This window comes from Dermacentor andersoni, chromosome 4 (assembly GCF_023375885.2).
Source record: "Dermacentor andersoni chromosome 4, qqDerAnde1_hic_scaffold, whole genome shotgun sequence".
In the NCBI taxonomy this organism is placed as follows: Eukaryota; Metazoa; Arthropoda; class Arachnida; order Ixodida; family Ixodidae; genus Dermacentor; species Dermacentor andersoni.
Window position 1 is genome coordinate 146695741 of NC_092817.1, and position 22548 is coordinate 146718288.

The 22548-nt window shown below is 50.1% G+C and overlaps 1 long non-coding RNA gene across 1 annotated transcript; it reads left to right on the forward strand.

Annotated features, from left to right (window-relative positions):
- The first annotated feature begins 573 nt into the window (after window positions 1-573).
- LOC129386545 (uncharacterized) lies at window positions 574-18136 on the forward strand. Its single transcript, XR_011893649.1, has 3 exons — window positions 574-702; window positions 10673-10905; window positions 17933-18136. It is a non-coding gene; the product is annotated as an uncharacterized lncRNA (long non-coding RNA).
- The last annotated feature ends 4412 nt before the right edge of the window (window positions 18137-22548 follow it).

Genomic DNA, 22548 nt, shown 5'->3' on the forward strand with positions numbered 1-22548 from the left:
CACTCAGACAGACAGACAGACAGACAGACAGACAGACAGACAGACAGACAGACAGACAGACAGACAGACAGACAGACAGACAGACAGACGGACAAAGTGCCTAATGGCGAAGGATGCTTATCGCAATAATAGGTAAAAAGATAAATAAGTATATAAATGATTGCAGTAGTTTCGCGTGCTATTGCTATCCTTATCATTCGGATCCCGACAAATCATCACGTTCATTCATATTATGAGCATGCCAAAGTGGAAGTCTTCGCCTTTGATTTCAGCACCTAGAGCCGTATTACCACTTTGTTTAGTTTTTCGCTGTTTTCAGGCTTCTACATGGGATAGAGTACTACCACGCTTCTGATGCTGCCATGAACAGCCACTACCCGGGTTGAATTGTAAAAAATTGGGAATTTCGAACAAAAAACGGATATGTAGCTATATAGCATCCCCGAGTTGTATCACATAAAATCACACTCTGCAATAATTCTTAGATCCTGCTTGGACTTGTGCTTCGTGTTACAACAAAGCACAGGGCGTGTGTGTGAAAAGCTACTGCTTTCTTTTTCCGAACAGACTTCCAACTGGAGCCAAACTCGAGATTTGCATGGAGTAACATAGGTGCGGTCCGGATGAAACCCACCATGCAGATCCACGAGTACGACGTGCAGCCACTCACCCGAAAGTACAAACGTAACTGGAACACGGAATGTGAGTCCACTGTTCAGCAAACAGTCACGAACTTGTCATTTCGGAAAAGATGCCAGAATCAAAATGCTAAAACACCTTATCAGTTTCAATATCAAGTCACAGACCGAGATATCTTCGAAACAGTGTAGCGCTATGGTGACTAAAAATTGGCGAAATTATCTAGGGATCTTAGGTCCGACTAACGCAGTCGCGACATACGTGGGTCAGCCAAAATTTCTGGCCCCCTCGAAACCTTTAACTCGCCGTGTAGCGCCTGTAATGACGCCACACAAGCGCTGCTATGCCACCCGTAAAGAGCCGCACCGGTAAAATTACATCATTTTCAGGTTTGCGAACTAATATTCTTTGCGCTCTCAATTTCCATTAGGTTGAAAAGGTTTAAGATAAAACACCATGTGTTGTGAATGGTATGTCTGCTGTTATTTCCTTGCGGGCTGCCATTCTAAAAATTCCGAGTAGTAGTGTAGTCAAGAAGGTACGACCCGATTAGAGCAACTTGGCGGCTCAACAATGTAACATTCATATACGGTATATACAGCAGTCATAAACATATAACATACATATGCCTAAATATATGCGAGGCTCCATGTCAATGCCATCGCCGCTGGCGAAAGTGTTCTTAGGAAGAGAAAGAGAAAATGATAAACGAAAGGCAGGGAGGTTAACCAGGACTGGGGCAGGTTGGCTACAAGTAATTGTCATGGCAATAAAACCTAATGTTTCCCTGATTTAATTCACCGTAGAACCATCGATGGCATCTTCAAGTTTATCGACTGTTGATATCAAACTCTGCCGGCTACAAAGCAAGCATAAAAGAACCACAGAAGCAACAATTATTGCTGCATGCTGCATAATACACTTTCTCACCCGCCTTCAGCCACGCAAGCAGCTTGAATGAACATTAACAGAAGTCTAGTTCTAAACAGCAGCATAAATACGAAATATGTTGATAACATTGCATAGCAGTTCTCTAATATAATTGCACCAGATTGTAGCTACATATATTATTAGCTTATGTTTTTTTAGCTTATGTTATTGCCTGTTATCGCGTCCGCAGAAAAATCGCGATGGCGCTGAGAACGTGAAACATAGATAATTCCACATTTACGTATAAATACCGCTATAATTTTTACAGCTATATTCGCACTTCTTTAGTCACGAGCTGTGAGCCTTGAATATGTAATGCAGTTTAGGACCCTTTTCATAATTCGCAGATGCATTTCCTCGCATCGCACCTTTGCCCAGCTGATGGCGGTGGTGGTGATTCTACAAATGAATGTGGAGTGCTAGCGACACATTATGGGGCTTGTATTTTGCGCGTGGTTTCGTCACTAAAGTCACGACTACTTCTTTCCATGATGTTACAATACGAGCAAACTGCGCCTGTACACGCTCCTTCCTGCAAGAAATTACTACTTGCTCTACTTCACCATTAGTTAGGCAAACTGCCTTGCACGAATGGTGGCTTTACAATTGTGAAAACAGTCTTTTAGCTCCGCAATGTGAGCGTCGTTTATTTAAGAAGCTTGATTCACCTTGTCCACAGGAGAACCATGCTGCCAGAGTGTTCCTTCTTTTTAGAAGCGCTTCTCGATTTGTTCATGGAAGGTAGTGAGCACGAAAAGGGGCCACAAATAATAAACGTCCTGTTGTGTATCACTGATTTTTTTTTTTTGAAGAAATGAGTGTCGTAAACTATCAGGCGGGCTCCACCACTCTTGAGTCTGTGGGCATTTATTCTGCACTTCTTCATCATCTGTATATTATCATCATCATGTCTGTGCCCGTCTTCTTCATCGTGCGCGTAGTCGCATTTTCATAGTGAACTGTGCCGCGGTTCCTTCGCCGCGTCTCTCAGGCTCAATAAAGGTTGGCCCTTACTGTGACGTCACAAGTCGTGGAGGAGCTTCTTGGTCCCACGTCCTCTGCACACTTGGCATATTCCCTGGAGCTTCGTTCAGGTTGCTGCTTGTGCCGACTGTCCGCAAGCATGTTGCAGGACCAGCAGCCTGGCGCTTCTACTGCAACCTTATCGACACCGCAAGCCGCACCTTCTCTGATCTTCAGTGGCCAGCAGCGTGATCCCCATCTGTTCGCTGGTCTTCGTGGTGAAGATGTTGAGGACTGGCTGGACTATCACGAGCGCGTAAGCTCTGCTAATCGGTGGGGTGACCTACTTAAGCTCCGCCATGTCTCGCTCTATCTGATGGGTGTGGCGAAGACATGGTTTTTCAACCATGAAATTGATTTATCAGATTCGACCACCTTCAAGCGGCAGCTTCGACAAGTATTTGGAACGCCGGTGGTTCGCTCCGCCCTTGTGAATGGAATGGAAAATCTTTATTTCTCTATATCTCAGAGAGATTGGCGGTGGGCCGGTGTCTTCACGTGTTGAGTCCTGGCCGCTTCACAACGTCGGCGCCCCTATTCCAGGGCACCGCTGAGTCTTGCTGCCTTGCAGGAGTGCTGCACAATTGCCCGTTGGGCTGTGAGCTCGCTGCTGGTGAGCAGACCCTCCCATTGTTCCGCACTTGGGTTATTTACTTTATGGAATGCGAAATTACGCTTGCATTCCCACATGATGTGGTATAACGTGGGGGTTGTCCATCACCACGGACATGTATCCCTGTACTGGGTAGGGAACATTTTGTGTAATGTGTGCAGGTTGAAGAACGTACCTGTTTGCAGTCTTCGCCAGCTTACTGCCTCATGTTGTGTGAGCGATGTGTGGGGTGGGGGGTATTTAAGTCTCCTTCCTCTGTAGTGGTTAAGTATTTCTGCATACGTCGGCTCCATCGTTAAGGGGGCCTCTAGGGTTTCCGACTGCCCTGCTCGGTGCGTGAGTTCGCGAACTAGACGGTCCACCCTTGAGTTACCCTCTATCCCGGTGTGTGCCGGTATCCAGAAGATCCTATGTTTTATGTTTTTGTTAGGAGGCTCTGTTTTGAGGAGGATTCTCAGTGCTTCCTTACTAACTCTGCCTTGTATGTAGTTCCTGCATGTTGCTTTGGAGTCCGTTAGAATTATCACAGATTTGTTCCTGCGGTAACCTTCAGCCGCCGCTAGAGCTACGGCGACTTCCTCCCCCTCCGTTACCGTGCAGTTTCTCAGGGTCGCGCCGCTAATTGGTTCTCCCGTGTGGTTTACCACTGCTGCCGCGACTCTAAACATTCTAGTGTTGCGGTCCCATGGGTATACGGCCGCGTCTGTGTATACTGTGTGAAGAAAACTCTTGATCCTCGCAAACAACACTCCTGTGAGTCCTACACATCGTACATCGAGGATGTGCTTGCTCTTTGTCGCCGTGTCAATGATACTATACAGGTTACGTCATATTCTTAAAGGCACTGGAACTGTGGCCTTCAACGCGCTGGCCATGAGGAACCCGGCTACCGTCGCTGACATCGTCTTGACGGGCCAGCACCTCCACGAGCTCGAGTCCGTACGCTTGCAGCCGGGCTGCGAACGCTGTTCTACGGCGGACCCTGACCTGCGTGTAATGATTTGGACGATTATCCGCAAGGAACTTCAATCACTTGGCTTTTCATCTCCAGTGGTCCTTCCTCCTCAGCCTTCTGCTGCAGCGTTGTGCGACGTCATCGCGTTCATGACTTGCTCTGCGCATGTTGACACTCCTGCTCCTCGCGCCCTACTAACATACGCCCAGGTTGCTACCACGCCTCCAACCGGCGTCCGTTCGACTTTGTCTCTACCGACTTTGTCGCTCCTCCGGCCAATGTCCACTCAATATCACTTGAGCCTTCATCGCTCCATCTGAGCGCATTATCTCCCGGCGTATCGAGTGGCCCCTACTATCTGCCTTGGCGACCATCTCGTCCTATACGCCCCGTGCACCGCCTATAGAGGCGTAACTGAAAGCCACCTAGCGGGCTCTTCCAACAGTACGCGCGGGAGCAGTAGCAGACGACAACCCTTTGAAGCAAGGATGGCTGAAGTTCGCGGCTGCGATTTCTCCTTTGTTCGTGTGCCAGACTGCTTCTTCTGCGGTGGCAGCTGTAGGGAAGAAGCTGACCCCATGGGAGCGGGTATGAAGATGGTGTTCCCGGTGTTACGTGACAGGTGCGGCCCGCAGACAAACGCCATGAATCCCATTTACGTGAAGTGGAGCTCGTGTTAAGTAGCCGATAAATTTTGTGAAATAATGCGATGTCTCCATCGTTCTTTTTAGATTACACCTTTGCCGTAATGCTCCTTCTATACCTCAATAATAAACACCCGTCGTTAGTGCAGACTTATATCAAACAAATCCGCACGGTGCGATGTCTGCATATGCCGTTGTGATTTTTCTGCCGATGAATACATGTGACAGCGCCGAATAAGTGCAGTCAAAGTCACCTCAAGAAGAGTAATTGTGAATTTATTGATGGAAGCGCATACACTATTTAACGAAGTCATCAAACGCAGGGGTAAATAAAAGCGCGTGTTAGCGCTCTACCGCCGATGCAATTCTGCTGCATACGCCGATGAACTGCCGTTCCCGCTGCACTTCATGCAATTTCAAATTCCCCAAAGGAGCTGGTTAGAAACATACAAAGCTAAAGTCTAACTTTTCAGTACTTTTTTATGTTACTAGAGAGAGATGCCACATGATATATTTAAAGGCCGGGCAGCACCAGTCAATGTAGATGAGCGCTGGCGGCAAGGCCGGGTTTAGTCCTTTGCGACGTAAGCATAATAAGAAAGAATTCAGTTGAGTACAAAATTCACATGCAAGAAGGGACTACGTTGTGGAATAAACAATTCACTTGACGTGTTAAGTCTGCTGAGACAGCATCTCAGGTGTGATGACTCCCCAAACGTGACGCGAACTTTTCAGCGAAAAATGGAACAAAAATACCATATGCAGCAACGATTAGCAATTCTCGCCCCCCTGAACTACCTATTTTCTAAACACATTTCCCAAAAAACCACAATATCTAACATGCCCTCGGGCGAAAAGAATAAAGCTGTTAAAGAAGCACTTGCTTGGTATCATTCAGATAAGACACAGCGTGATTTATACCCTTTACAAACGAGGCTGGGTGAAAACCTCGCAGCTCAAAATAATCAGCAAGAGTTATGCATGAAGCAACTAGCAACAGTCATACATGTGCGAAGCCACGCATAAAATAGATGTGAAAACATGAAGTGCGCGACAGCTGGTGCGAGGATTTGCCGGGCTACATAAAAGCAACAATTTCAGTTCCTGCAAAGTTCAGTAGCTTTAACTTACAACAAAATGCGCTCGTGCAGTCTAGCTGCCTAGCTAGGGCAACGTGGTAAAGAAGCGGAAAACAGCATAAGCGGCAAACAGCATTCCGAACTTTAGCGAAATGCCTTTAAACCGCATGCTGCACTGCAGACGAACTTCGTCGCTTACGTGTCTATGATCGAGTGGAAAAAACACCGACGCGACAAAGGAAAGGATGAGAACAAGAAATTTCCCGCCGAAGCAACGATCCATTCCTACCTTTGCTCCCGCTGATGAGGCTGTGCGGTGAATGATCAGAACCGTATCGCCGGCACGTTTCCGCCGGTATTTGAGACCCCACCCAGCAACAATTCTTATCCGACATTCCTTGAGGCTTTAGCCACCCCGCACATGCGAAGGGCGTTGCCTATTTTGCTCTGAAAACGTGAATAAGACAGAGAAGCACTGTCAACGACACATCAAACTACGGCGCGCGGCTGGCTCCTCTCCCGTATATGCTGGCTGGCTCCTCTCCTCACGCGTATATGCTATTACTGTGGCTATCGCGCACACATATCACATTTTTGCCGCAAGCGCAAACAAGATGAGGGTCGCGGGTACGACATGAGTGAACGCGATTCGTATTCTGAGGGGTGTTATATACGGGACCTTCTTCTGAGCCTCCTTCGAGTTCACCAGACCACATCGAATCGCGCCACACCTAAGTAAGGAACGCAGAAGCGCATCTATCACGTTCCCGAGGGGCAGCACGTCCAAACAAGTTGGCGTCCCCCACTCCGTGCGCCGCATGTGGAGCTAGCTATTCACGGCTTGACTCTTCCCAAAAGTGTAGCGGGAGCCTGGCACGGTTCCAGGTAACGTAGGTCCCGAGCAAAGCTGCTTTGCGGCTCTGAAAGGTCGCTCGAGAACAAACCGCCCGGCCCCTCTGAGCGCTTGCAAGCCGCGAGTCAAGACGGCTGCAATGTACCGTGAAGCCTTGTCAGCGACCTCCCCCCCCCATTTCCGCTTTTGTGACGGCAGTCGCAGACCAGGAAGGCAATACCGCAGACAAGTAATCCCTCGGACAATTGGAGCCCAAGGAGCGACCCTCTGCGCCGGGTGCGACTTACATTCGCACGGGCGCCTACCATTGGCCAAAAATGACGCCACCTGAGCGGACTCGCCGATTGGCCGAGCATGACGTGACTTCGAGACACCGAAGGGGTTAAAAGCCAGAGACTGGGAGCAGCAAGAGAGCATTCCTTCATTCATCTCTTTCGAGCTTCTTGCCACGGGCTCATACGATTGCCACATACGACTGACAGTGATTATTCGCTTGAAGATGAAAAGTACGAGCCACTTCGTCTCCTTGCTGCAGAAGATACCGAGTTACCTCCAGGCTGTCAGCAAATTCTCACCATCACGTCCGACATCATTCACCATGGAGATGCGTTAGTATTACCTTCTGTGCGTTGTTTCATAAAAGGGATAGCCATTGTATCAGGCCTAGTTAGATTTGACAATGGGTCTGCGCTTCTCGCCCCAAGGAACACAACACCCGAGAAAATTCTCCTTCCTAAAGGTGCCACTTTGGCTTGCGTTGTTGATTCCGAACCTTTCTGTGGCGTTCCCCTGAAGCCGGCTTCCCCTGAAATCACTTATGCTGGACATTCTCCCTCTGCCTGCCCTCTTGCAGCCGTAATCAGCCCCGACTTGACGCATTCGCAGACGCAACAGTTACTTAGTTTGTTGAAGAGGCATGAAACTTCATTCAACGCGCATTCTTCGACATTGGGTCAGACTTCCGTCACAACGCATTGCATTCAGACAGACGGCATATCCCTCGTACGTAGCAGGCCGTATCGGGTGTCTCTAGCCGAGCGCAAAATTATTGGGGAAAACGTCGCCGACATGCTACAACGTGAGATAATCCGCCCCTCTGCTAGCCCTTGGTCGTCTCCCATCGTTTCCGTCCGAAAGAAAGACGGTTCCGTGCGATTTCGTGTCGATTACAGGGCGCTCAACAAGATTACGCGCAAGGATGTGTGCCCTTTGCCTCGCATTGACGTTGCCCTCGATTCTCTGTAAGGTGCCGTGTACTTCTCCAGCCTGGATCTGCGTTAAGGTTACTGGCAAATTCCGATGCACGAAGGCGACAAAAAAAGAGCGTTTGCAACCCCAGATGGCCTTTACTAGTTCAACGTCATGCCCTTCGGCCTCTGCAATGCTCCCGCAACATTTGAGTGCATGATTGACACAGTTCTGCATGGCCTGAAGCGGAAAACATGCTTGTGCTATCTGAACGATATTGTTATTTTCTCATCGACATTTCCCCAGCACCTGTAACGTCTGGACGAGATTCTCACATGCCTCGCTAACCCTGCTCTTGAGCTCAGCACCAAAAAGTGCCGTTTTGCAAGCAAGACGATCGAGGTGCTAGGTCACATTGTGAGCAAGGATGGTATTCAACCTGATCCTGACCAATTTCGCCGGTGCTTTGCTTCCCTCGACCAGAAAAGACCAAAGAACTACGCAGTTTCCTTGGCATCGCTTCCTATTTTCGCCAATTTATACGCGACTTCGCCTCTAAGCTGCTCCTTTACACGACCTACTTCGTTCTGGTGCTCTCTTCGTATAGTCATCGGAATGTGAATCTGCCTTTGACCAGCTGCAGCGCGCCTTCACATCTGAGCCTGTCCTGTGTCATTTTGCTGAGACTGCACCCACAATCTTGCACATGGAAGCTAGCGGCCATGGAATTGGTACTGTTCTCCTCCAGCGAGACACCTCTTTGCATGAGAGGGTCGTTGGATATGCAAGCCGCGTACTCACACCTGCCGAGAAGAACTATACCATCATTGAGCAGAAATGCATAGGTGTCGTTTGGTCCGTTCAGAAGTTTCGCCCTTATTTCCACGGCCACCATTTTACCATCGTTACGCACCATCACGCCTTATGTTGGCTCTCCACACTCAAGAACTTGTCAGGATGTCTTGGTCGCTGGATTCTTCATCTGCAAGAATATTATTTTGAGATGATCCACAAGTCTGGTAAAAAGCACCAAGACGCAGACGCTCTTCGTCGCTGCCTGCTTCCAACAGCTGCACTCATGACTCCGCAACCACCTCCAGGGACGCAATCCCTGACGTCTCTTCTACGGCGATTTTGTCCTTCGCCACTCTTCACCATCTCACTTCGGACGACTATGAATCATTTTCGTCTCAACAGCTCGCCGATTCGCACTGTCGACGTATTATAGATCGCCTTCGTGGAGCTTCGCGCCTGCCTAACGTCAGGCGCCGTCGACAGCTGACACAATTCAAGCTACAAAACTCCGTGCTGTACCGCCATATCCATCATCCTGACGGACAACGCTGGGTGCCCGTACTGCTTCGCTGCCTTAGTGCTCATGTCCTTCAGGCCTCTCATGACTATTTGACTGCTGGCCACCTTGGCATCCAGAAAACTTACCACCGCATAAGAAGTCGCTTCGACTGGCCTGGCCTGTCTACCAGTGTGGCGAGATACGTCTCTTCCTGCGCCATTTTTCAGCGTCGAAAGTAGCCAACATCAGCTCCTGCCGGGCAGCTACTAGCGTTCTCGTGTCCTGCGGAACCGTTCGAGGTTGTTGGCATTGAGCTCATGGGCCACTTCCCATGACTCCAGCCGGTATAGTCAATGGATAGTTACAGCCGTCGACAACCTCACGCGCGATACCGAAACAGCTTGTGCCAGTTCTGCATCTGCTTCTGAAGTTACTACCTTCATTCTTCAAGCCACAATCCTGCGTCACGGCGCCCCTCGTGTCCTTCTGAGCGACCGCGGAAAGGCATTTCTTTCAGAACTGGTAGGCGAAGTGCTCAGAGCCTCTGGTACAACCCACAAGACTACTTCAGGTCACCATCCTCAGACTAACGGCCTGACTTAGCGGTTTCATCGTGCGCTCTCTGACATGATAGCCGCTTATATTCAACCAGATCACAGAAATTAGGACGCAATTTTGGGGCACCGTTCAACGCACAACCGGTTACTCGCCATTCTACCTTGTTTATGGCCGTTCGCCCAGTTCCTTTCTCGACATTTCTTTTTTTTCTGCCCCTGTCAATCCATCTCTATCATCCTGCGAAGAATATGTCTCCCGCCTTGACCATTATCGCCAGCGTGCCCGCTTCAACACCGAAGCCAGACAACAAGACCGCAAGGATAATTATGACGCATCTCATCGCGTAGTTTTCTACCAGCCCGGCGATGAAGTGCTGCTATGGACACCAGTTCACACAACTAGTTTGTGTGAGAAGTTTCAGTCCCGCTTTATTGGCCCATACATGGTCCTGGAAATGACTTCTCCCGTTAATTAACGTGTGACCCCTGTTGTTTCCTCAACTGACCACCGCTGCCGCTCTACCGAAGTGGTCCACGTTTCTCGTATGAAGCCCTTCACGCAGCATTCTCTGTACCTTTAGGCTGCGGCCAGGATGGGTGCTCTCGCGTGGGGGAAATTAGTGTGGGCAACTATTGTGCACCTCTTCATCATCTGCATATTGTCATCATCATGTGTCTGCCTTTCTTCTTCAACGTGCGGGTAGCCGCATTTTCATAGTGGACTATCCCGAGGGTCCTTCGCCGTGCCTCTCAGGCTCAATAAAGGTCGGCCCTTACTGTGACGTCACAAGTCTTACATAGAAAGGCACCGAACCGCAGTTATGCACTCTTCGGCCTCCTCCCTACTTTGAACACCAACTTCGTGTCAACATTTTGCTTATCTTTTTTTTTTCGCAGCCGCCCCTTTCACCGGCGTGCACTTGCAGTTGCGACTTTCGCGGAGGTTCGCGCCGCCTCTGCTATCGACGTTTCTGCCAAGCGCGCTGCTCGTCTGCCTCTCCTGGTGCGTCTTGTGGATGCGGCCTCGACACCTTCCGGAGAGGATCTCCCTTACCCTCATGCTGCTGCTCGCCCTCTACGCCCAGATGTCCGCTGTGAGACAGTCTCTGCCGCCCAGCAACTACCTAACCGTAAGCGCACGCTCATCGCCTATTGAAACTGCATCTATAGCGCCAATACCCCGTGTGTTTCTTCTTCTTTTTTTTTTTTGCTCCTGCCGAAAAAAAAAAGAAATCTCTTGCGACAGATAGAGCTTTTAGGCTTGCTCAGGTGGATTACCTAAAGATGCGAACGTTACTTTCGCGACTGATCGCAATGTCCTCATGGCTAAATAAGAAGGATACGCTAATTAACCTACTAATTATTCACTTTAGGGCGCAGGTCCTCATCGTGAAGTAGTAACCCGGGTGTATTAGTGAACCCAAGTTTGTGTAGCATAAATTGCAAGTCTAGCGACACTTTCGAGATATTTGTCCCAAAATTAGGTTAAAGGCCCGCCGCTTGGCGTAGTGGCTATTGTATTGCGCTGCTAAGCACGAGGGGACGGGACCAAATCCCGGCCTCTGTAGCCGCATTTTGATAGAGGGCGAAACGCAAAAACACCCGTGTCCTGTGCATTGGGGCACGTTGAAGATGCCCTGTTAGTCAAAATTAATCCGGAGTCCCCCACTGCGGTGTTTCTCATAATCAAATCGTGGTTTTGGCACGTAAAACCCCAGAATTCATTCGTTATGCTAAAACATGCATGGGCGTTACAGGTAAAATCGCCCCAACCACACTCTAAACATTTTTACGCCCTTAAGGGTGTTTTCTTCTCGCTCTGTAACACCCTTACCGTTAGGGCCTTACAAAAAATTTATAGAGGACGACAGTGGACCTCTAACGAGACGTGCGACAACAAAAGACGTAGTTGAAAACTATCTAATCATTCTGACAGCCTTGGGCGCATATAAATATCCGACAGGAGAGTTTCCTGTCTCTCCCTGTGAAATTCTCTTGTCGGATATTTCTGTGCGCCCAAGGCAGTCAGAATTATTACATAGTTTTTAAACTAGGTCTTTTGTCATTGCACCTCTCGCCAGAGCTCCGCTGTTGTCCTCTATTAATTTTTTAAGGCACTGACGGTAAGGATGTTACAGTGCGACAGGAAAACACCCTTAAAACACCCTTAAGGGTGTTTTACGTACGCTTTTGGTAAACTGTTTGAATTTAATGCCAACGTATCTCGCAGCATATTTTGAGGTCGCTAAAAGTTCTGCTACATTTCCTGCCTAGAAAGCATGACTTAGCTACTGCTCGGCTTTAATTTTGCAATTGCAACATGTCAATCAACTGAAACCAATACTCAAGAGAGAAGTTATTAGTATATCATTTCAATAAGCCATCTGGCCATGGCGATTTGGCGTGCAAGTTTCCACCACTTGCTTAGATAATTCACCTGAATACACCGCAGTGCACTAGCTGTCAATATATATATATATATATATATATATATATATATATATATATATATATATATATATATATATATATATATATCCGCCTACGGTGCCCTCTTGGACTGTGACGAGCCCTCAACGTGATCCCCCTGTCTTTGCGGGACTCCGCGGTGATGACGTCGATGATTGGATCGACCACACCAACCGCGTGAGTTCTTGCAAAAAGTGGAACGACACCCAGAAATTGAGGCACATCGCATTCGACATGACCGGTGTTGCAAAGACGTGGTGTTTCAACGACGAGTTCGACATCGCGGATTGGTCCTCGTCTACCTCCAAGCTGCGGCAAATATTCGCTTCCTCGTCTGGCCGTGCAGAAGTCTCCAAACAGAAGCTGGGCGCGCCTCCAACCTCCACAAGTCTTACACCTCATACATAGAGGATGTCTCGGCTCTGTGCCACCGTGCGAACCCTAGCATGACGGAAGCCGAACGCGTTCGACGCATATTAAAAGGCATTGTGTCTGTCGCGTTCAACGCCTTAATCAGGCAAAATCAGGCTTCTGTCCAAGACATCACTGCCACGTGTCAGCGCCTAGACGAGCTGCAGTCTCTTCGTCTTCAACATGACAGCAGTGATCCTCAGGTTCCCTATTCTTCCGACCTACATGCTCTTATCCGCACTATCATCCGCGAAGAGCTTCAAATACAAGACCTGAGACGTTCACCTACTGCCTGTGCCCCCAACCCCCACCTTCGACTTGCGCGAGGTCGTAAAGCAAGAGTCGTAAAGCAAGGTCGTAAAGCAACAGCGATGACTACACCCACGAGGGATCTTGCTCTGGTAGCGCGCCCCACACCTACCTACGCGGATGTTCCTTCGCTTCCCCCCCCCCCCCTACCGTGACCTCCATGCCTACTGACGTTACCTATTTCCATTTGGCTTCGATGGGAACCAGAGCACTTGCTGCGCCATCCTACCCTCAGTGGCGTCCACCTCGTCCGGTTTGTTTTTACTGTGGTATACGCCACCATATATCTCGCTTCTGCCACCGTCGCCAGGAGGATGAAAAACGAGGGTATGCTGAGCACGAGACAGACTGCATTCGCCGACCAGACGCCTACTATTCCGTATCGTACTCGTTCCCTCAACAGCGTTCTCCGTCTCCTCCAGCTGCTCCCAATCTGCCTCATAGTTCCCGTTCGGCCAGACGTCGTTCTGCGTCGCCTTACCGGCGCTCTACATCACCGCTTCGCCCCACTTCCCATCTTGCCGACCAGCACTCGGAAAACTAAATGTTGCAGTTTTGGGAGGGGAAACTGCTTCCTATCGGTCTTCAAAAATTCCTCCTGTTCGCCTGGCCAACATGCTTTATGTAACTGTTGAAGGTGTTCCCACGTCAGCTCTCATCGATGTCGGTGCCGCCGTTTCTGTTCTTCGTAGTGACCTGTGCTCACGGCTCCGGAAAGTGAAAACGCCTTATCTTGGACCTATTTTGCATGGTGCTAATAATGCATTCATTCACCCCGACGGACAGTGTACGGCTCGTCTTCTCATCGACGGCATTCGCCACCACATTGAGTTTATCATCCTTCCAACGTGTATCCATGAACTTATACTGGGTTGGGACTCCCTACATTCTGCTTCAGCCGTCACTTCATGTAGAGAGGAAGTTGTCCATATCACGGAGACAGCGCTTGCACCTGTCACGGACTCTTCACCTTCATGCGTGAACTTGGCCATCGCTGTAGACTACGTCCGCGTCCCCATGGTCACGAAGACGTTGTCGCCGTAACATCCAGTCAGATCGCCGAAGGAGACGCCCTAGTCGTCCCTTCTTCCCGCTGTACTTCTCGCGGAATTCTCATTGCCGCCTGTCTCGTCCGGTTTTCGAGTGGCCGCACCCTTCTCACTGCTTGCAACACGACCCCAGATCCTGTGAGGCTGCCCAAAGGGATGACTGTGGCAACCCTCGCCGACACTCAACCTATCTCTATAGTCACGCTTTGCCCTTCTTCATCGCCAGCACCAACCTCAGGTTTGGATGATTCTTTCCCCCCGCCATCCGTTCTTGGTTCAGACCTAACAGCCGCGCAGACCGAAGCCTTACGGTGGTCTTCACGGAGCACAAAGCCTATTTCGATAGCTGTTCCCCTGTGTTGAGCCAAACTTATGCGGCTACATACCGCATCGAAACCGATGGTTCAGCTATAATACGACGACGCCCCTATCGTGTATCGCCGTCCGAACGAAATGTCATTGAACAACAGGTTGCTGACATGCTTGCGCGGAAGATAAACGACTTTCATCTAGCCCCTGGGCTTCTCCCGTGGTTCTAGTAAAGAAAAAGGATGGCTCCGTTCGCTTTTGCATCGATTATCGAGCGCTCAATAAGATCACACGCAAGGGCGTATATCCAATACCACGAATTGACGACGCTTTGGACACACTACAGGATGGATGGATGGATAGATACAACTTTCTTGTACGTCCGGCAAGGTTTAACGCGACCCGGGCTACAGGGGGCGAAGTATTTCTCCAGCCTTGATCTTTGATCAGATTATTGGCAAATTCTGATGAACGAGACTGACAAAGAAAAGATCGCATTCGCTACACCAGACGGACTTTATGAATATAACGTGGTGCCTTTCGGCATTTGTAACTCTCCCGCCACTTTTGAGCGCATAGATAGCGTACTTCGTGGACTAAAATGGAAGACCTGCCTCCGTTACCTTGACGATATTGTCATCTTTACGTCTAGCTTCAGCCAACATCTTCATCGATTAGACGAAGTTCTAAAGTGCCTTGCAAATGCTGGTCTCCAGAGCAATACAAAAAATGCAAATTTGCAAGTAAGACAATAAAAGTATTGGGCCACATCATCTCAAAAGATGGCATCCAGCCAGACCCCGAAAAAATAGTGCTGTTCTCCAGTTTCCTCGCCCCCAGCAACAGAAAGATCTACGTAGTTTCCTCGGTTTGGCGCCATATTTTCGTCCATTTATACGCAACTTCGCTGCAATAGCAGCTCCTCTACAAATGTTGCGGATTACCGGTGCCTCTTTCGCATGAACTAACGACGGCGAGTGGGCTTTTCAAGCTCTTAAGCAACATCTTACTTCCGAACCAGTGCTTTGCCACTTCAATGATCGAGCCCCCACCATACTCCATACTGACGCAAGCGCACAAGGTATTGGCGCAGTACTTCTGCAACGTAATGCAGCCTCTAAAGAGCAAGTCATAGCATATGCCAGCCGCACACTTTCTACACTTTCTCCAGCTAAGCAAAACTACACCATTACAGAGCAAGAGTGCCTGGCTATCGTTTCGTCGATTCAAAAATTTCGCCCATACCTTTACGGCCGCCACTTCACCATCGTCATCGACTATCATGTTCTGTGTTGGCTGTCATCAATGAAAAACATGCCAGGACGCTTAGGACGCTGGATACTCCGCTTGCACGAATACGACTTTACAATAACGTGCAAGTCTGGAAAAAGTGATCATGATGCAGACGCATTGTCTCGCTGCCCACTCTCGCTCTCTCCTGGTAACGCGCCGTCGTCTTCCCAACCACGTCATTCGGATGCTACACCTGCCACACACCAGCTCTCGATAACACCCCTGGACCAAGTTACGCTTTAATCACGCTCTGATTTATTGTTGCTTCAGTGGGCCGACTCCTACTGTCGAACTGTCATGGATCGTCTTAGTGGGTTCGCGGAACCACCCAACAGCCGCTTGCGATATCAACCTCGACAATACCACCTTCAAGGTGGCGTGCTACACCGTTACGTTTACCACCCAAAAGGTCACCGGTGAGTCCCAGTTCTACCTCGCTGCCTTCGCTTTCGAGTATGAAAGGCACTTCACGACGACGTATCGGCTGGCCACTTAGGCTTCCACATGACTTACGATTGCATCAAGACCCGCTGCTTCGGGCCTGGCCTATCCACAACGGTGGCCAAATACATTGTCTCTTGTGCGTCATATCGGCCCCGCAAACGCTCGACATCCCCTCCTGCCGGTTTACTACCTCTCCCTTGCCCGGACGCACCTTTTGAATTTGTTGGCACAGATTTATGTGGTCCCTTGCCTTTGACACCTTCCGGTCACCGTTGGATCGTCACTTCGGTCGACCATTTCACAATATGTGCCGAGACTGCCCCTCTGCGATCCGGTGCCGCTTCTGAGGTCGCTGACTTTTTCTTGCGCTCCATAGTCTTGAGCCATGGGGCTCCTAGCGTTCTTCTGAGTGACCGTGGCAAGGCGTTTATTTCCCAAGTTCGGGAGGAAGTTCTTCGGGCCGCTGATACCGTCCACGACATTCGCATATAATACTGCTATTCAACGGACTACCGGCTGCAGCACTTTCTTCCTTGTGTATGGACGATCTCCTTCCACCATATTCGACAGAGAATTCTTTTTAGCACCTTCTTCGCCTAACGCGTCCCTTCCTGAAGATTTTGCTGCCCGAGTTGCACATTGCCGTCAAATCGCCCGGCAAAGCACAGAAGCTACCCAAGCTGAGCGCAAACGTCGCTGCGGCAACAAACGCCGTGAGCTCCGTTTTCCCCCTGGAGACCAAGTGCTGCTTTGGACTCCAGTCCGCACCCCAGGCCTCTGTGAGAAGTTCTTTCAACGCTACATTTGCCCATACACCTTTGTGCAGCAAACATCTACAGTGAACTATCTCGTCCGCCCAGTACACTCCCTCACTCACCGGCGCCGCCGGAATGCCGAAATTGTTCACGTCTCGCGGATGAAGCCCTTCACTTCCCGTTTAGATAATCTCTAATCTGCAGCCAGGCTGGCCGCTTCCATGACGGGGGGAAGTTAGTGTAAGCTCTATTAACGTACTTCGTCGTTTTCATTTGTACATAGCCAACTTATACGTATCCGCACCCGGTTATGGCGAACCACATGTTCCCCGAGGCCAGGAGCGATAGATGTAATCTTTGTGGGGCGAGAGGGACCCTCGACTACATAATATGGGAATTTCCGTACTCTCCCGGGGGCACGCACAAAATAGGTAGTAGAGACACCTGGGAGACCCTGCTGCACAGCTCGGACTCTGAGCTCCAGCTCCGGCTCGTCCAACTGGCTGAAGAGGCTGCTGGGACCCAAGACCTCCCAGCCTGCATATGAGGCGGCGGCACTCGCCCCCTGACCTGCTTGTCGGGTTGTGGGTAGATCACCTTATCCGTTGGACATTACAGTTTATTCTATCTATCTCTATCATCTTCCCTATTCTTCTACTTATTCGCGCATAAGCTTGGGCGTTCCCTTTTTTGTAATAAAGAGCGCTTGGCGGCCAGGTCGGTCTCGGTCTTATAATATATATATATATATATATATTAGAACTGAAGGAAACTTGTGGTATACCGCACTTTCGCACGCAATTTCTCCCATTTACGTCGACCAGCCTATACTCCATGCGTAACAAATTGCCCTGTCATAGAATTTGCCAAAGTAAACCTAATGTCGCATTTTCTTTAGAGGTCGCAAAGCTAGCACTTGCGCAAACCATTACATGTGCTTAGGTTTACAGCGAACCAATATAATTTGATTGTCCTCGCATCGTGACGCAGACATCGGCATATGAAATAGCTAATACAGGCGTTCCTTCACAGGTAGCGTCAAACAGATAGGAATTGCTGTGTTTGCTGGCGCTGTCGACGATCTTCCAACTCCATGCTGTTATGTTTATTTTCTGCAGGGAGGAGACGTATGGATGTTTGGCTGCTTCAGTTTCGTATTCGGGTCTCTCGTCGAGTCTACCTTGGTTCATCACATAACCGAAAGAGCAGCAAGGCGACGTAGCTTCTAAGAAGGACTCTCGGCATTTTACATCGCCGAAGAAAAGATCAACAGAAAAGAAGCAAAAAATCATGAGTTGGCACAAAATAAAGGTGACATTCCTCTGCGCGAGCTCACAAATTGCTTGAAACCCAGAAAATTCTTATGAAAGCAATAAGGAAGCAAGAAGGGCCCTGCGAAGGCGATTTTCCTTTCCTTATTTTCAGGGCTTTTGCATATGCATATTGACACGTGTACTTATCTTATATGGGGCGACCACGTTTGGCCGCCTAACAAATGTTATCGCGCAGCGCAGGGTGCACCTGCATGTAAAAAGTTTCTGGAATGTTATCGATGGTTCCGTCCACTGTCTTTCACCGCAACTTGTCTAATCTGATTGCATGTATGCGCGACGCGAATAGTGTAGAACTTTGTGGAAGACACGCGGGTCCCATCGGTTAATCTGGAACATTCGACGCCTGATCTATAAAAGCCGACGCGCTTGACCCGCTGATCAGATTTTTCGACGATCGCCTACTGTGTTCGCCGCTCTCGTTGTGCTATAAGTGTAGCCTCTTTTGTGGGCACATGTTCGCCCAATAAAATCTAGTTTTGCCTTTCACAGTATTGCTACTGTGTTCTTAACGTCGCCGCTACGTGACAATATCAATGAGGATGAAAAAACTGAAATTCCGAAAACTGCGACAACTTTATCAAATTAGAAAGCTTAAGTAATCTCGTCGAGGCACCACCAACCGCAAAATTTGCTGTGAAATGTATCTACAGCAGTCATTCTCAAAAAAAAAAAAAAAAGGTCACCGGCGATTACGATTCTCTCTAATGCGAAATTTGAGCGCAGCTCTATACGTGTTATAATTTCGCGGTATACCGGATGGCGCGGACAATCTGTCTCGTGCGACTGCATCGCTATCGGGAGGTGGCGAGAGGCAGCGTGTGGGTGACGCGCGCGCGCGATTCAGAGCAACCGCCGCAGAGAAAGCTCCGCTCATGAAGCGCTTTGTTTTCACATTGGGGGCGAGGAGTTACGGAGTCGCCATCTGTCGGAAGCGCCTCCCTTGCGTAGTACGAGAGATCACGCGGCGTGCTCCTCATAGGTTTCGCTTACGGCGCTCAATAAAAACACCACGCGGCAACCCTCCCAGACATTTATGTAGGTACTCTCAAAAGGAGGGAAGTTTTTGACTGTCGATATAATAATCTTGTGCAAACTGAAAGCACAGAATTGTTTACAGATGCTATCTCTTTACCGAATACGTACAGTGAACGCCACTGCGCGCGGTCGCCGCGATGGAGTCTCACGAACTTGCTTCTTGCGTGAAAGGTAGGGAAATGCTGAGAGTAAACTATGTGAAATACGTTCTTATAGTGGGCTGTCTGTATAACCAAATGGGGCATGACAGAATGAAGCCTCAATACAGCGATCGCACGGGTTCGCAGCGACCGACTGCACGTCTGCATGCATGTCCGCGCACAATGTTTTGCTTTCGCTCTGAACGCGTTTTCCCACCGTGCCGTGAGCTTTAGGCCGCAGCATATGAGAATTTGACAGTACACAAGTAACCATTGTTGCGCGGACGCTATCAGAACTGTGCAACAATAATTTTGTTACAGAATTCGACGCCTACGGCGACTGTGATGTGCCGTCGCGACGATTCAATCTTTGTCTTCTAAATTCTTGGACATTTCAATATTATTTCTCAAGTTGCGTCGCACTGTATGTTTATGGGTGTTCTCAGCGTGCGACTTCCCTCTGTTTCTCAGCGTAATTCAGTGCATTAATTCATAACACAAACGTGACCATATGCCATGCCTTCTTTAATGTGCGTCTTACCGCTCCCTTTCCGTTCCAGTGAACTTGCCAGTATCTAGCATAAACAAGTTCATAGACCAAACCGTCATGACATTAGCCGGGCAGCGGGCGCGGGCGAGCGTCTGTCTCAGCGCGCATTTTCTGCTACTCACCGAACATCGCGCAGTCCCGGTGCCATAACAGAAATGTTCCTCGCGTCTATGCTTGCTGCATGCACGAGTTGTAGCCGCTGGCTGCCTGCAGGTTCTGAGTTTCGCCAGCCAAGCTTCACGCAGCTTCTTGTCCTGCGGCTACGTGTGAATAAGGCTGACACCGGGCTCCGTTGCGTGCGTCCGGCAATTCGGCACCGAGCAGTAGCCTACCATGCTGCACGCTTCCAAAGGCAGCCACTACCTATTGTAGCACTTTCAAACGTTGTCAAGCAGACACCCAAGGCGGTAGAGCCTCACCCCTTAATCAGAACCATGGCGCAGGTGGGACTTCAAACTTTCGTTTTCAGCTCGCTTCGGCGCTTCCAAAGCAGCCGACGCGGCTGCTGTGTCCACGTGATCCCTCATGCCACGTCATGGCAACGGTGGCGAACTTTTCCAGTGGTGGAGCTCGCCCCCAATATGGTATCGCTGAACTCGCTCACCGCGTGCCTTTTCGAGGCGTCATCGGTGAACCAATGAGGCGCGCTACTCTGGCGCCTCTCATGGTGATCGTCGCTACAGAGCACGTCTAACGTGGCACTACGCTTTTCCTCTCACGCTTTTGCCGTACCTTCCACCTCCACTTTCCCCTCGCACTCTCTTCGCTATCGCCGTATTTCATACCCCGCTGCGCTCAGAGTCCGCCCTTTGATCATTCACTTTGCTCGTTCGCTCGGTCCCGCCGGGGACGCCGACACTCAACGGAGGAGGGGGCGAACTGATCTCTAAAATTACAGACGGTTTGGCTGCGCCAACCACGGAATATCGTGCGAAAGGCTTCACAGCTGTTGCCAATGGCAGACATTCCTCGGCGTTGCGATGCTGGCAGGCAACGTCGCAGCTAGTCAGGCTTGTCGTTGTTGATCAGTTTCTACAGAGCGCTTGGCACGCTTGTGCAGTCTGTCTTTCTCCAATCGCTTCTGTCGTCCTTCGGCAGTTTCGGCGGTCGGCGTTCCACTCATCGCGAGCACCGACAAGTTTCTAGAGCTCGGACTTCACAACTCACTTGACGAGTTAATCGAGGCGCAATTCGTTGCGCAGTACGAAAGATTATCGAAGTCAAAGACAGGTCGAAGCATCCTCGAGTCGCTCGGCATCACGTACCCCACTCAACATGGAGAAAAGACGGCGGTTCCGGCCTCGGTCCACGACCGCCTGGTCCTCCCCCCCGCTTCCCAAGAACATGCACCCGACGCACCACGCCAGGAGACGCAACAAACGAGCAAGCAACCTTCAGAAGAAGTTTCGCAACAGCAACGGGGCCGTGTACGTAGACGCTGCGCAGCTGCGGGAGCCGCTGGAGACCTTCTCCGTCAGCGTCGACGCCGCTGGGAGGCGGCTCTCAAAACTTCGGAGTTGGCAGACGAGCTCTGGGCCGTCCGGCAAACCGAAGATGCCGCCCGAGTCCAAGGACTTTGAGCCGCCTCCTGAGGCCGCCAGGGGGCCGTGGAGTACAGACGTGTCTCACATGGGCTCCCGCTTCTCGTGCCTCTCACCCCGGAACAAGGCCAGTGACGAACCCAAGTTTTGCACCGGTGCGACCGGCAAGACGAGAGAAACCGGCGCACTTTCGGGTGAGAGCACCTTATCGCAATATATCAAGCGTTATTCCCGACGACCGCCCGCCCGCCCGGTGAAGCCTAACGCCAGAACCAGCTCCGCGCGCCGCGTGAGCACAATCACACGAGCGCTCGCCCACGCCGCGGCGAATAGCCCCTGCGATGAGCCGAGAGGCAGTTGCTGCAAGCGAAACGTCAAAGAACCAGAAAGAAGATGAAGCAAATGCAATGCAAACAGACCGGACGGAAGAAAACACCGGGGAAGGTACCTGGAACTATGACGCAGAAAGCGGCCGAACAATCGAAGCGGAAAGCGCCTGGATCACAAGAAACAAGAAAGCCAAGAAGGACACCTCGAATTCAAAGACACCGGCGAAAAAACCAACCGAAGAGCAAACGCAAAATGCAGCACCTTCACACCAACAACGCAGATCCAGGATGCCGCCCCTGCCACTTGACAACTTTAAGGTCGTCTACCGCCCGCAAGCAGGTCTCGACCTCGCCAAATGGAATACCGTCGCAGTCGTGCACGCCATCGGTAAAGCGAGTGGACTATCACAGCAGGACTTCAATGACAAAGTACGCGTACAAGTACAGAGAATCGAAAATTTAATCATCGCAAGCACGGCTGACAAGGAAGACGCCAAGATGCTGGTCAGCATCAACAGAATACAGCTCGGAGGCACTTACCAAAACGTCAAAGGCAACATACGAACCCCTGACGATTTCTCCCGAGGCGTCATCAATGGCATCATACCAAGAACAAGCACCGCAGAACTTATGGCAGGAATCCGAGCACCGGCACGATACACCGTTCTTCACGCCAGAATGATGGGTCAGTCGACCGCGGCAGTCGTATTTTTCGAAGGACCGCACGTTCCCTACTACATCATCTTCCAGAGCGTAGACTTCCGCTGCAGACCATATCGCAAGTCAGTGCAGTACTGCCGTACCT